The 14,420-nt window shown below is 28.7% G+C and overlaps 1 protein-coding gene across 2 annotated transcripts in view; it reads left to right on the top strand.

The window, feature by feature from the left end:
- Window positions 1-884: 884 nt before the first annotated feature.
- The window catches only part of LOC132923236 (tubulointerstitial nephritis antigen-like), a 35,875-nt gene continuing 22,339 nt past the window's right edge, over window positions 885-14,420 (top strand). The window contains exons 1-2 of one of the 2 annotated variants that reach the window (XM_060987089.1): window positions 885-1,042; window positions 1,143-1,201. The gene's annotated coding sequence lies outside the window, so the exon portion shown is untranslated. The remainder of the gene's footprint in view (window positions 1,043-1,142; window positions 1,202-14,420) is intronic. The other variant, XM_060987090.1, reaches the window with a different exon arrangement.

The following is a 14,420-nucleotide window of genomic DNA, read 5'->3' as shown; positions in this document are numbered from 1 at the left end:
TTCGTTCTTCGGCACAAATCCACTTAATTGGAAAATACTGAGTATGTTAATAATAAAACGAAACTGCACACACAATACGACAGGTAAATATAAAAGTTTAAAAAATATTTTACTTAAGCACAATATTATAATATTATATCGCCGTACTTATTACACCGTTAAATGACGCTAATACTTTTTACATATTTCAATTTCAAGGGCGCTTACAGATATGTTATAATATGAAGTCAAAATATTTTGTTTTTGCTCATTTGCAAGACGTAATCGAAATGACTAGTTCGAATTCTATTCCGATTTGAAAGCTAAACACAACTTGTGAGATAACAATAATAATATGGAATTTCTGACATTTCTGTCTGTAAACGAATGCAATGTTTAATAATAATATTTATTCATTGACAAGATATTCTTGGAATTCGGTGAAACAAATAAAATGAAAATATTTTGTACACATTGTACGTTCATTGATTAGAGTGCGGCGGCAGCGGCGTCGGCGACGGTGGTGTTTTTTTTTTTTTGTGTTAATTTTTTTTCGGAAATTCTAAAATTCTTCTCGTACACTGTCAGCGTTTACATCAAATAATAAATAATAATATTATGTGCGACGAGCGTGTAAATCAATAGTAAATCATATTTTCAATATGTGTGTGTATAACGTATAGTACAATATATATATATATATATATAATATAATATATACGCCGAGACGTTGTATTATTATTATTATTATTATTATTTTTAACGTACGCGTTTTTTCGTCTCAGTCATCGCGTGTATTATATGTGCATTGTGCGCGTTGATCGTAAAAAAAAAATATACGTACACATATATATTTATAATATTCGACTCGCGGGCCGAATGATTCTATAGGTGAGATCATAGATCCCGCGCGCGCCAGCCAACGGCGCCGAGGCCCGAGACACCGATCGCTACTCACAATGTGTGTGCTATGTGCAGTGTAATAGGTTCAGCGGTGCTGTGACACAAGCCTCGTCACCGCCGCGCGTGCATCAGACACATTAACTTTCGTCACTTAAACGTCGTAAGTACCACTCGTTCTGTTTATTTATTTTGTTTGGTTTTTGATTTTTTTTCTAAAAAAAAAAATTCTCTAAAAATAACAAAACAATAATTTTTTCAAGTCAAGAATACAACACAGTGCTTTTGGACTTTTCAAACGCGGAACGCAGTAATACACAAGGTAAATCGTTATTGTTGTTGTAATTATAAACATATAATATATATATATATATATTAGGGAATTGCATTTAAATATCATTATACATATATTAAAAAATAAGCTATCGGCTCACGTAATTATTTGAATAAACGCATTGTATAATGTGTAGGTAAATTATATGCACCAAGTTATCTTGCGAAAAATTTGCTTTTTAATTTATCAGTTTAAGATTTGATAAAGTGGTCATTGCAATATACACTATAAAATATAATATAATAAAACGTTAGTTTTTTAATCCATATAATATTGCATTATATCAATTAATTCTGTACGAAATTCTTGTGCACCTACTTAAATATATATTACTCCAGTCCACAGGTAGTTAATTTTCGTATCCGCAAACGTATATTGAGTTTATCATAACATTTTTTACATTTTTTTTCGATAGTACTTAATGAATAACTGTTGTCCTCGGTCAACAACTTAATTACAGTTTTATTTAAGTTACGAGCGAATAATTGTCTTAACATTCCCACCGCAGTGACGGGTTCGACATGCAAATAAAACAATACTATAAAAACATAGGCACAACAGCGTCTTACGAGTATTATGAAGTCTTCGTACACGGACATTCGTTTTGTAAATTATTTACACCTCTTCTACAATATTATTAATCGTTATAATATTATACTGACACTGGCGATACCGAACAGTGTAAAAGATAGATATTTTTAATTGTGTTTAAAACATTTTCAACCGTAAACAGTAAATATTTTTTATCATATTAGATATTATAATAAGCGAGTTATTGCACATTCAACTATATATAATAAACAATAGACTCCATCATTTTGCATATTTTCGCGGTATTTCGCATTAATCTCTAACTAGAATATTAGGTAACGAATTGTATAATACGATCAGTGTTGTGTTGAACATTAATTGTTTATTTATTTTTATTCACTCATTCATAATTTAAAATTTTAAAATGTAAATAAATATAATATTTCAACAACTTGATACAATCTAACATTATAACAAGTAAAAAATTAAAAGTTATATTAGACACGCGTGAAAATACGTGGCCTGCCGTTGCACATTTTGATGCAAGTATACTATAATATAATATCGTTATAATAAATTAAACGATACGTTATTTTTTCTAAATAATGTGTGATCGTTAAATTAAAGACATAAATCCGCAAATTTATCTACAGAGGATTAAGCGTAAATCATAATATTTGGTTTGTCGTCACAACACAAATTAGTCACGTGACTGTTTATAAATAACGTACCCGTTAATAATAATTTAATTATGATATTATTATCATCGCGTAATAATTATTTATATTTTACATAATATATTATAGTTTCACGAGAAACACGATATCGAAGAAATTTTAATACTACAATAAACGTGTATTGTAGAATGTCGAGTATCACACAATACAGCTTTAGAATATTCTAGACTGCAATTTAATAAATTTGATTAAATAATAAAAAATTTTTTTTTTTTTATAACAACGATATCAGCAAAATACCTCTAATGCCGTTCACCGCTTAACTTACCTGGATATAGATTATAGCTCAAGACAAATATTGTTGTACTTACGGGGGTCTAAGGATGGTTGTTTTTTCCACAGCGGAGAAAATTAATTTTACCTTGTCAAGCACATATACTATAACAAATAAAATATGTTTAAAATACTCAAATAAGTCAACATCGTAGATATATTTTTTTTTTGTAATATATAAATACAGTTAGTCATATACCGTAATTATTTTGATTGATGAATTGAATCCAAAAATCGATAAAAAAAATAATAATTAGGGGTTAATATGCATTTGTGTGTATTTTTTTTAAATTGTGTCATATTACAAAGTTGTATAGTTTAATGTCCACAAATTACCTCGTTTATTAAATATTGATAAAAATGATAAAATATGATCTATTTTTTATTTTCCCTATTTTCCTTTATTATTATCGCAAATTATCAACTATAAAATACATGTATTGTGTTATAGTTTTACAAACAAAGTTAATGCAATTAAATATTACAAAAAAAAAATATTTATCATTGTCTTATTATGTGATTTTTTTCTACTTAACTATTTTCAATAATATTACTCTTACTTCTTAGCTCGACCATAGGCGCAGCCGTGCTTATAAGTGCATATTATTCAAGATGAGACTTAATAGGATACTGTGTCATATTATACTGATAATTTTATTTTCGTTAAATCAGTCGTTTCATCTAAACAAAAAATAAGTTTAAATTTATTAAAATTGCTATAAATTTATTTCCTAGTAGGATTATCGACAATTATTTACTTACCTAAAAATAACTTTTGTTTTCTTACTTAATCTGTTTTAAAATTAGAAGTTTTACTTTCCTAATTATAGTTTGGTAATTATTGGTAATTTCAGTGTTTATTTTACCATATTTTTATTGCATATTATTTTAACATGGTTTGACAAAATTAAATGCATATTCTACCATTTTATATTGCATAATATATAATAAATTCTAGTTCTAGTAATAATGAATAAAATTGTTTGATTCAATAAAATCGGAGTCAAACGTGAGTTGCTAACTTTATTGCCAAGTGAACACGAAAAACCAACGCATGGTTATCACAATGATTCGGCAACGATTCATTTTTTTCTCAACAAGATGTTAACGTCCATCCGTCAAATAAACATAAAAAATATCATAAACCACGACCGATCACGTAGTTATGGATGGGCGTCCGCCTACTCAAGGGCATTTTTCCAAAATATTAAGCATACCTACGTCAGATATTATAGAAAAATTTTATATTTATTAAAGTTTTTATCAATTAATAAGTGGAAATTTTTGGGTTAAATTTATAAAAAGTTCTAATTGGAATAAATATTAAATTTAAATTGTTCAATTAATTTTAATGAGCTATTGAATACACTAATAATAAAAAGAATAAAAGACCTTTGAATTTTGTTTTTTTTTTAATTTGTAAAATATCGACTGAATAATAAATATACGCAATAAATAATAATTTACATATATGCTTCACCGTTGTACATTTTACTTTTAATAATCTATATATATATATATATTAGGTATTTAATTATCAATAATATTTATTACAGTAATTAAACGATTAACCAATTTAGTGTTTGATATTATCACAGATTGTATATTTTATCAATTTTTTTAATAATGTCCTAATTTAATTTCCATCTTATTCCATGATTGTTATTTATATTAAATAATTGCATCAGTGATAATATATTATGTAAAAATAAAATAATATTAAGTCATTATTGTTATAAGTAAGTTACCAAACATCCGTTCTATTACCTACTGTAATAAATTGACAAACAACTTTATAGCACACAGATTATTATAAATTATAATGCAAAATATTCATCAAATTTTTACAAATTTAAAAACCAAATTCAAAGGTTACTCGTAAAAATGTATGGAAGATTGAACCATGTATGAATCATATTTCAAAAGGTTCTCATTTAAATCTTATAGGTACTTCACTACTCATACTACCCTTATTAATTAATAAAAAAAAACGATTAGTATAAAATTAATTTAGATAATATGGTCGATGGTTCTAAATATAATTCATATGAGTATTATTTTCTTAATTTAAATAATTCATATTGAAATTTACAATTTGGAAGAAATATAATATCGCATAACAGATCTTAATATTATGATAATATTACAATATAACATTGTGGTGGTAACGTTGTCGATTTTGTCTTGATGTTACATAAAGCCAATTGAGCTAATAGCTATATTATATTATAGTACACTGTAAGAAGTAAAATTATTAAATTGCAAGTTTTTATGCAAAATATCACGAAAATAGAGAAACATATCTATACAGCGAACTTAATAGTAATCTTAAATAATATTAAATACATTTTTTATTCGAACTCTCGTCAATAATATATTATATTATTGTACATTATACGACGTTATACGCTAATGTTTTAAACAAAAGCATATTATTATATTATTATTATACTACACCTACTATGTACGTCAAACAGATAGCGCAAAAATGCGAGTGAAGAAGCTCTTTATCTATGAGTGCTGCGGCTGTGACAAGAGCCGTATGTGATATATTCGGTTTACTCAAGTCCTATACACAATATTATATTATTATTATCTTATATACTGCTACGATGTCAGTTGTTTCGTCTTTAAAATCTACAAAAAATACCTACGGTACACACGCAAGACGAAAAGCATTTGCCGACGAACCATTTTATTGTGTTCTATTGTATATTATTTAATTTTAAACGTTTCAGATTCTGCCGCGGCAGTATTATAAACGCCTTTAAAAAAAAAAAAATGTTTATGCCAAAATCTGACGGTCGTTTAGCATTAACGAGCAACTTGCGTTTGCCAAACCGACCGTGGCTGTGAATAAGCCACGTTCACATACGCCAAGAATATAAAAAAATATATAAAAAATATAAAATAAATAAATAAAACATCACCAACCAAACGACCCTTTTTGTGCGCACCCACACCTGCAGCAGCATGTTAAAACCGGTTAATGAGATTCGCCCGGCGTTACGCGCGAAAGTCGAAAGAAACAATGTGAACGTAATTATTCAAAAATGCATATTCAAGCAGGCAAAATCTATTTTTCTTTATATTTTTTTATTATTTTACACGAAGAATGTTCGCATACATGCATTATTACAATAATAAATTATAACATCAACGCGTACAAATCTTTAGAACACGATAACAGATCCCTCTCCTCTCGCAAAAATAAGGAACATCGTTTTACTGCTCTGCCGCCGTGTTATTATTGCGATTCCAACGAAATAAGCTGTTGCAACATATTGACCCAAACGATATACGCTCTACACGTATATAACAATAGACTTCATAAAATATATTATACTCGGTGATTCAATATTATAGGGAAAATTAATTAAATGTACTGTGAAGTTTCTTAAGCGAATATACACAATTTTAACACATATAATATCATGTACCTTTCGTGTATATATTATTACCTACATGTATAGGTATCTATTACGATTTATGTTATATTTAAGCGTTCAAGGTGGACGTAATAATTATTATAGTAGATACGTATTATTACATAAATTATACAATGCATGTTCGGTGTGCTGCAGTGTACACGTTTACATAGTGATCGCGATAGATTTTAAATGATCGATAACAAACAACTTTTCAAATAAATTAATATAATATAATATTACCGATGTATGTACATGACTACACGATGTCGTGATAATATAGATATTTGGGATATACACACAATAGATTAATGCATAATATGTTATGTTACGTTATCTAACGCTCGTATTATGTGCTCGAAGATTATATACACACCATATTATTGTTATTATATAGGTACATATTAATATAACGTAGTTTGTTGTGAAGATTGAAGAACACCATTCATTATTCTCATCTGAATAATTGCTAAATTAGGTATAGTGCTTTTGTCGAGTATAATACTATGTAATATAATAATTAAATATTTTACAAATAAATATACGTAACCTGTATTATTGTAGAATTTCCTGAAGAAATTGGAGTTTTAACCAATTCTAAATTACAAAACTTATTGAAGAAAAAAATCCAGGATTTAACGCCGTAATGTCGATAAGGGATATACTATTAAAGAAAACTCAAAAAAACAATTTAGAAATAGAATACAATCCAAAAGAATTAACGCGTATGAAATATGCACCTGTTGATGTATTGAGGTCATTTAGCCGTTAAAATGAAATACTAAGATCGAATCGCCGTAATTGTAAATTTGAAAATCTCAAATTATAAGCCCCCCCCTCAAGACTATTTAAATGATTCAGAATAAAAAATTGTAATTTGTTTTATTTATTAATTATAAATTATATTGAATTGTATCTAATTTTCAATTTAAATATTTCAATATTATAAATGAATATTTATGAAGTAATAAACAAATATATATTTAAATATTTTAACTTTTGTACTAAATTAAAATCCGTTCTCTATTCGTGATATTTGACATTCTCGCTGCAAACTTTTACAGTTTACTTAATAGATTAAAATTTATTTAGATTAATTTTATGCTATTACTTATTTATATTGTATAACTATTAATAATTTAAATTATTATAATTTAAATAGTAATATAATTATATGATAAATAATAAATATACTTAGTACATATTATAGTCTGACAGACCTTCTTCACTAAGAACCGTTGTTCGTGTAAAATGATTTATCATTGAATTAAAATTTAACATAGAATATATTACAGTGACCTACTTAATGATGAGATGCACTTGACACTTATTTTACACTAAAGTGGTTACTTTCTTGCCCACTTTTTATTTTTAGTTACTTTAGAATTAATGTTATTCATTGTATTGACCATACCACAAATTATAATTTTTACATGATTCCTCCTCACATTTTGTATAATCATGTATATTTATATAATATTTTAATTAAATAGTCTTTTATGACTAGCCACATTAGCCCTAAACATTTTAAACCGAGGGAGCTAATAATATGCTAAAAATTTCAACTCGTATTTTTTAATGAAAGAGCATTGGAATAACTTATCCAATCATCATATTATGATTTTTGAAATTTATAGAACATGTCATAGAATTATTTAATCACTAATATTTACAATATTTTGGTTGAAAATTAGTGCTTATTTGTCTAAAATTAAAAATAATATTATTAGTTTATTTTGGACAAGTTAGCTCTAACAGTCTAATGTCAAAATGAAATATAATTCGGCTTAACGATAATAACTCACTAAAAAATAATTTTATAAGGTAGCACTAGTTTCATCAACATTTTCTGAACACGCTAGCACTAATCGTAATACGATAAAAATTATGATATATATTAGAACTATTACACAATTGATATGTGGCACATATTAGCTCTAATATTTTATTAAAACAGGAATCATATTATAATTGGCTGCAATATTAGCAATTTTTAGAAAGAATGATTAGTATAAATATACATTTTTAAAGTGATTTAGAAAATATTTTATAGAATGCACAAATTCATAATATATGAATTACGATGTATCTACTATAATATTTTGGAACCAGAAAAAAAAATTGATTCGGGGAGATGCTGAAAGTTGTACAAGTTCATACAAATTACATTCTAAAATATAGAGTACCTAGTTAAATCGATGAATATATAATTTTTGACCATGAGTGGTGCTGAAATCACATCAACCTACCCATAATTCTTCTGTGAAAACAGGAAAACCAAGGTCGTAGAAGTTAAAAAAAATTATTGTACACATTTATTCTAATTACATATTAAATATGTGTGTACAATATTTTTAAATATTCTAAAGTTATGGTTCTGGGGAGGATGTCCTGTCGAAGTGGACTAGGAATAACACTTATTGTCCTAGGGGATGCATAAATAATATAAATAATTGTATTTAAAGTTTATCCAATTAAACTTTATAATATGGCAATTGGCAATATGGGGTGGATTTGGTTGGTAAAACAATATAATGATAATGAATAAAGTAAACGATTCATAAATTATACAATTTATATGAAATTGTATTAACAGGTTGTTGACATTTTACTTGGAAAAATAGTTGAAAATACATAAACGTCATATATTCGTAAACGATCACGTGTTACTATATATATAGATGGATAATATTTTTTTCCTGAGTACTTATACACAAATATATACATTTTTTAATGTTATTTTAAATAAATAAATATTTAAAAAAAAAAATATCTGACCAACAATTTACAGAAGTGGAAAGAAGTTCTTCTATTTGAAAAACAGAAATTCGTATCACCACAAGACCATTCTTAAGTGGTACATACAAAATATCTCAAGTATTCGAAAATATGGTCTTTAAGTGTATTTGAAACTTCTCAGATATCAACTTTTGTATAAATCAATTATAAAGAAAAAAGGGGTGGGCATCCTTGATGAATTATCCTTTATAATATATATATATATTATTTATGTATACACGTAGTTTATAATAAAATGTTAATGACCGTTAACGAATTGATTTGTTCATGTATTATAAATTGTAATATATTGCAACTACAGTCCTCATTATTGTATATTTACCTATTTAGTTAAATCGTGATTAAAAACAACTCAGTGGCTAGATTGACCTATATTATACTATTATTACAATAGTAAGTAGGTACGTATTATATGCCACTACACGTGCAGATACTTAAATTATCGTTTTATGTCATCGTGCGTTTCCGATTAGCTGTTTCAATACGTAAAATAATGTATGCATTAATCGTGTAGTAGTATTAGTAATAGAAAAACACAACAATATTATTAGAAAGAATAAAATACATTACCTGTATAATAATATGCACGTTTGTACATAATAATTATTACGTACCTACATCACGCGGTAATCTCCGGTTCACGGACGTGGTTGTCGTTGTTCCATTCTATTGAAGATCGATTCGCGTAAGTCGCTTTCAAACATGTATATACGCCGCTAGTCGAGGGTTGAAAGCGGACATGATATATTATTCTAATCTCGTGTCGAACATCTCGACGACTGTCTCCGGCCACATATCTATGTCGATCTAACTGTCGCGCGGACGCGGAATATCGCGTTTTGTTGTTTCGCAATCGGGTCAACGGATCCGAGTGTTTCGTACAATAATATATATATATATATATATTATGATATGCCGACAATATATTACAATATGCTTATAAATATACGTATGGTAAAATACTCGTATTATAACGGTATAAATAAGAGTACCTACCTGCACTCCGGCGGTATCCCTCCACATTGGCGGGGTGCATTTGATAATATTCGTCGAGCTTTCACTCTTCAGTCCCGTGATATACATACATTTTATCGAATAGCCGATGGCGGGCGTAACCGACATCTGTGTTACGCGCTTGACGAACAACTTGCTATCGCGACGCATATTTATTTTATCGGTTGACTTGTACACGGACGTTAATTTAAACGGAGTCCTCATCAGTTATTATAAATATAATGATATTGTGTAGAATAGCTGGTAATTGGTATAGTTACGTATGATGTAATAGTAATATTAATAGCGTAAATTCAAGAATAAAAATATCCATAAACAAGCACGAAGTATTTGGTCGATAAAATATCAAAACAAAATAATAATATAAATTATATCGATATATCAATATATTTTCTTTTCTTGTTTATATTTTTGATTTGAATATTTTATTTTTATAAAGATCTATATTGGAGCGGTCTCGGTAAATTCGAAAAATATTCCCGATTTTTGGTTTCAGTACTTGGATATTTTAATACAATATGTAAATATTATTAGGCACATTTTAAATTTTCGTAAATTTTAATCGATCAGTGTATATTGTTATTTTAATTTACTATAACAATGTATTTCAATACCGACAATACCTAAAGTCCTAGAGTTTTGATTTAATGTGTGTGTGTGATAGCCATCCACACCCAAGTCACTCGTGGTTCTGAAATTTGGTACATAGGTAATATTGTATACAATAAATTATACCCGATTAGGGGGACTGCACCATAAAGCCATTTTTTTTTAATTTTGCATTTTAAAGAGGAGCTCTGCACCTGCACAAGGGTATGTTGGCTCACGAAAAACGAATAATATTTTTCTTGTACAATCCATTGGTTACAGAAGATAAAATTATTGTTATCGTTTGGTATAATTTTAGACCTGCGTTTTATGATTGGTCAAAACACTCAAAACCACCGAAATAAATGTGCTAAACATCTGTGAATTTTACATATTTTAACGGAATTAAAGAATCGGTAAATCCGCGGATATTTAACCCGTCATAACTCATGGGCGACGCTCGATCAGCAAGTATATTATATTATGACAATATTATCATAATATAGTTTTGGATCCCTTCGGTGTTGTGTGTAGAGGTTCTGCGCTGGGCGGTCAAGCTCGACTCGTGGTGTCATCGTAGTATTTCACGAGTGTGTCTCTCGACGCACCGGAACGTAACCGCTTATCACTTGTACGCGAATCGCGCGGTCGTTATCATTGCACGCGTATATTTTTACGTAGACCCAATTTCGTCGGTTGCCAAAATCGCGGTGGCGTCGAAAATCGCTGTTATAATGTACATACACCGCTGCAGCAGCGCACTCTCATCGGACAGCCGCGATCTCGCGCGATCGATTGGTAATCGTCCAAATAACTATTTTCCGTTGATCGATTCCGCGTTATATAATCACATACTGCGCGTACAATATATATATATTATTATAATATATTTTTATAAATATAGAACGATCCGCGGCCGCAGGTACTCCCGGCCCGATTCGCGTACGGAGTGATCCATTAAATCATTTACGTCTGGTCCAAGTCGATCGTTACGGCGCGTTTACCGACTACGCGCTAAATTATTGCCATTTAGAAAAACGCAACAAAGTGGACTTTGAGAATAAGTGCTGTCTTATACACTTAAACAATCGACTCCGCGGCGTGTGTACCGTATACGACTTACAGACGCACCTAACCGGCGGAGAGACAAAATATAAACATATAATAACAATATTCTGTTGACCGGATGTCGTGCACGATAATAATAATATAATATTGTATAGCCGGTAGTATATTATGATAAAATATATACACGCGTATACATCACGGACAGGTGCAACTAGGGCAAACTCGACACAATGCAATATTATTATGTGTGTAATATTGCCGCGATGACAAACGCGATTGATCCGGACGCGTGTTGCACAGGCAGGTATATTAATATATTATTAGGCATAATGTTTTCATTGTAGTGCCGGTGTAGGTAGTTTTATTCATAGTGACACAGTGTAATAATGAGGCAGTGATGAATTTCCATCGTGACTAGTCAAAATGTGGCGGTAGCGCATATTGTTATGTATACTTACACATTGAATACACATTATGCCTATACTATAAACATGCTCGGTCGGTGAATTGTTTTCCTTTTATATAATAGTTTTATAATTAAAAAAAATCTAAATCATTAATCTCCCGCTTAAAGCTGCGGTGTAGGTACATTTTTTATGGAAACTTTTCCCTAAACGGATCTTATTTTCATAACAACCAGATGTTTTTTTCGTTTTACGATTCGACGACTGTACAAATTATCCATAATCTCTAAGCAAATTCTTCAAGTAAGACCTATGTGATTATGTAAATTATATCAAGGAAAATTTTAAACTAACAAAGTATCACACATTTGGACGTGGTACGTTTATTTTAACCATACTTTGACACGTTTCAATAAGATAAGGGACCAATAATTAATTTACAGATTTACGTTTCTATAAATATCATGAACATTATTATTTCAATATAAATTCGTTAGTGGTCAGTTTTTTTTTTAAATTTTTTCTAAAAACTAATTAGGTCATTTCAAATAAAATAGCGATTTATTGAATAATGTGTTTTCTCTTTATGCAGTTTATTCACATATAGAACGATGTATATTGTATAGTATGTTGTACTAGATTTTATTTAACAAATTAATTTGAATTGCTGGTTAATCGAAATCAAATATTCTTGTGGTTAAATCCTATTTATTTGGGTCTCGTTAAAATATATTAATTATTTCGCTTGATATGAGTTAAAATGTTCTATTATTAGTAACAAGCTCTAATAAACCGGTGATGGTAAATTCCACCGGTTGAATTCCACCGCGTTTAATATTTAACAACGATTTGTAGTTGACACAGTTAATGTAAAAAATCACTATGCGACGCTTCTTTACATTTAATGAACGCCACTGTGCGATTTATATTTTACAACAATACAAATACAAATACAGATGATATACGTTTGCGCCTGTATAGTGCACATAATCAATGATTTGTATATGTTAAATTATGATGGTATGACGCCAATGATATACCTACCGTAATAGTTCATGTAATGAATAAGCTGTAGAGATCGGGTCGATTCGGGTGATCTTATAAGCACATACCTATTTAGATAGGCAGGTTACATATATTACCTTATAGTACCTTATGCATACTTATTGTTATGTATACCTATTAAGGTATACGTATAATATGAAATGGTTATATATGTCTCAAGGACGAAGAAAATTGTATGCGCGCGTGTCTTCAAACCACCTTCGGGGCAAAATAAACAATATATTATAAATATTATAATCTAACATATTAATATCCCGCCGGTTTATTAAAAAAAAAAAAAAACAGTGCATTTTTTCTCCCCCTCGTTATTATTAATCTCTCTCGACGTCATTGTGTAGGTGCCAATAAAAGAGTTACCTACATCGTTTGATAAAATATTTTATTATGATGACGAGACGGACGTGTGGGCCATGGAATGCGATCGGCTACCAATATTTTTTGTTGTTTAAAATTTGTTTTTAATTATATCACGCTGTGTATTCTAAGACCTCCCGCGCATCTGCAGTCGGGAGTACAAAAAAATAGGAAACTTTTTTCGATTCGGCACACGGCCAATTGATTTAAGACTTGTTCGGTCTTGTATAGAAAGTATAATGTAATTATATTCCAATGGAATAAAAAACACATGATGTTTAGTTCATTGTAATTGTTTTATTTATGATTATGATCACACAACAAATACATGTCCTAACATTTTTTCAATTTGACCAAAATTTCTTATACATACGTTTTACATGCGATCAAAAAAAAAAATTTAATTATATGTTTCCTTGATAAAAAATATCACTTTGGCCGACTACATTACTACAAAAATTATTGTTTATACAATTTTTTCATAAATAAGTAATACGCTCATAAGAAAAAGGCCTAATTTCAACTTTCACTTTTTATTCAGTAGACGAAAATATATATGTATAGAGAAGTAAATATTTTTATCATAAATATGTTTTTTATCTTATTTGATACCTTCCTAAGGGCTTGAGATGAGATTTTGATTAAGCCGTTAAATTAAAAACAAATCTTTTACTTTAGAAAAAAATGTTAATCGTATTTTAAATAATGGAATGGGGCTTTGTTATTGTATATATCTGAAATGTATTTATAGTCATAGATTCTTATTTGATTATGTTTTAACTGTTTTAAGCTATTTATTTATTTAGTCAATCAAATTGATTGTAATAAAACATTTTTCGTAATGAACAACAAAGCCTAAAAATATATCTAAGCGTCATTATTATATTTTTGACAACTAACTTACTACTAAATTTTTAATAGATTTTCTGATAAGTATATACACTAT

The sequence above is a fragment of the Rhopalosiphum padi genome, chromosome 2 (genome assembly GCF_020882245.1).
Source record: "Rhopalosiphum padi isolate XX-2018 chromosome 2, ASM2088224v1, whole genome shotgun sequence".
NCBI classification, from domain to species: Eukaryota; Metazoa; Arthropoda; class Insecta; order Hemiptera; family Aphididae; genus Rhopalosiphum; species Rhopalosiphum padi.
The sequence above is the reverse complement of the archived record's forward strand: the minus strand, read 5'-3'. Positions and strand labels throughout refer to the sequence as shown.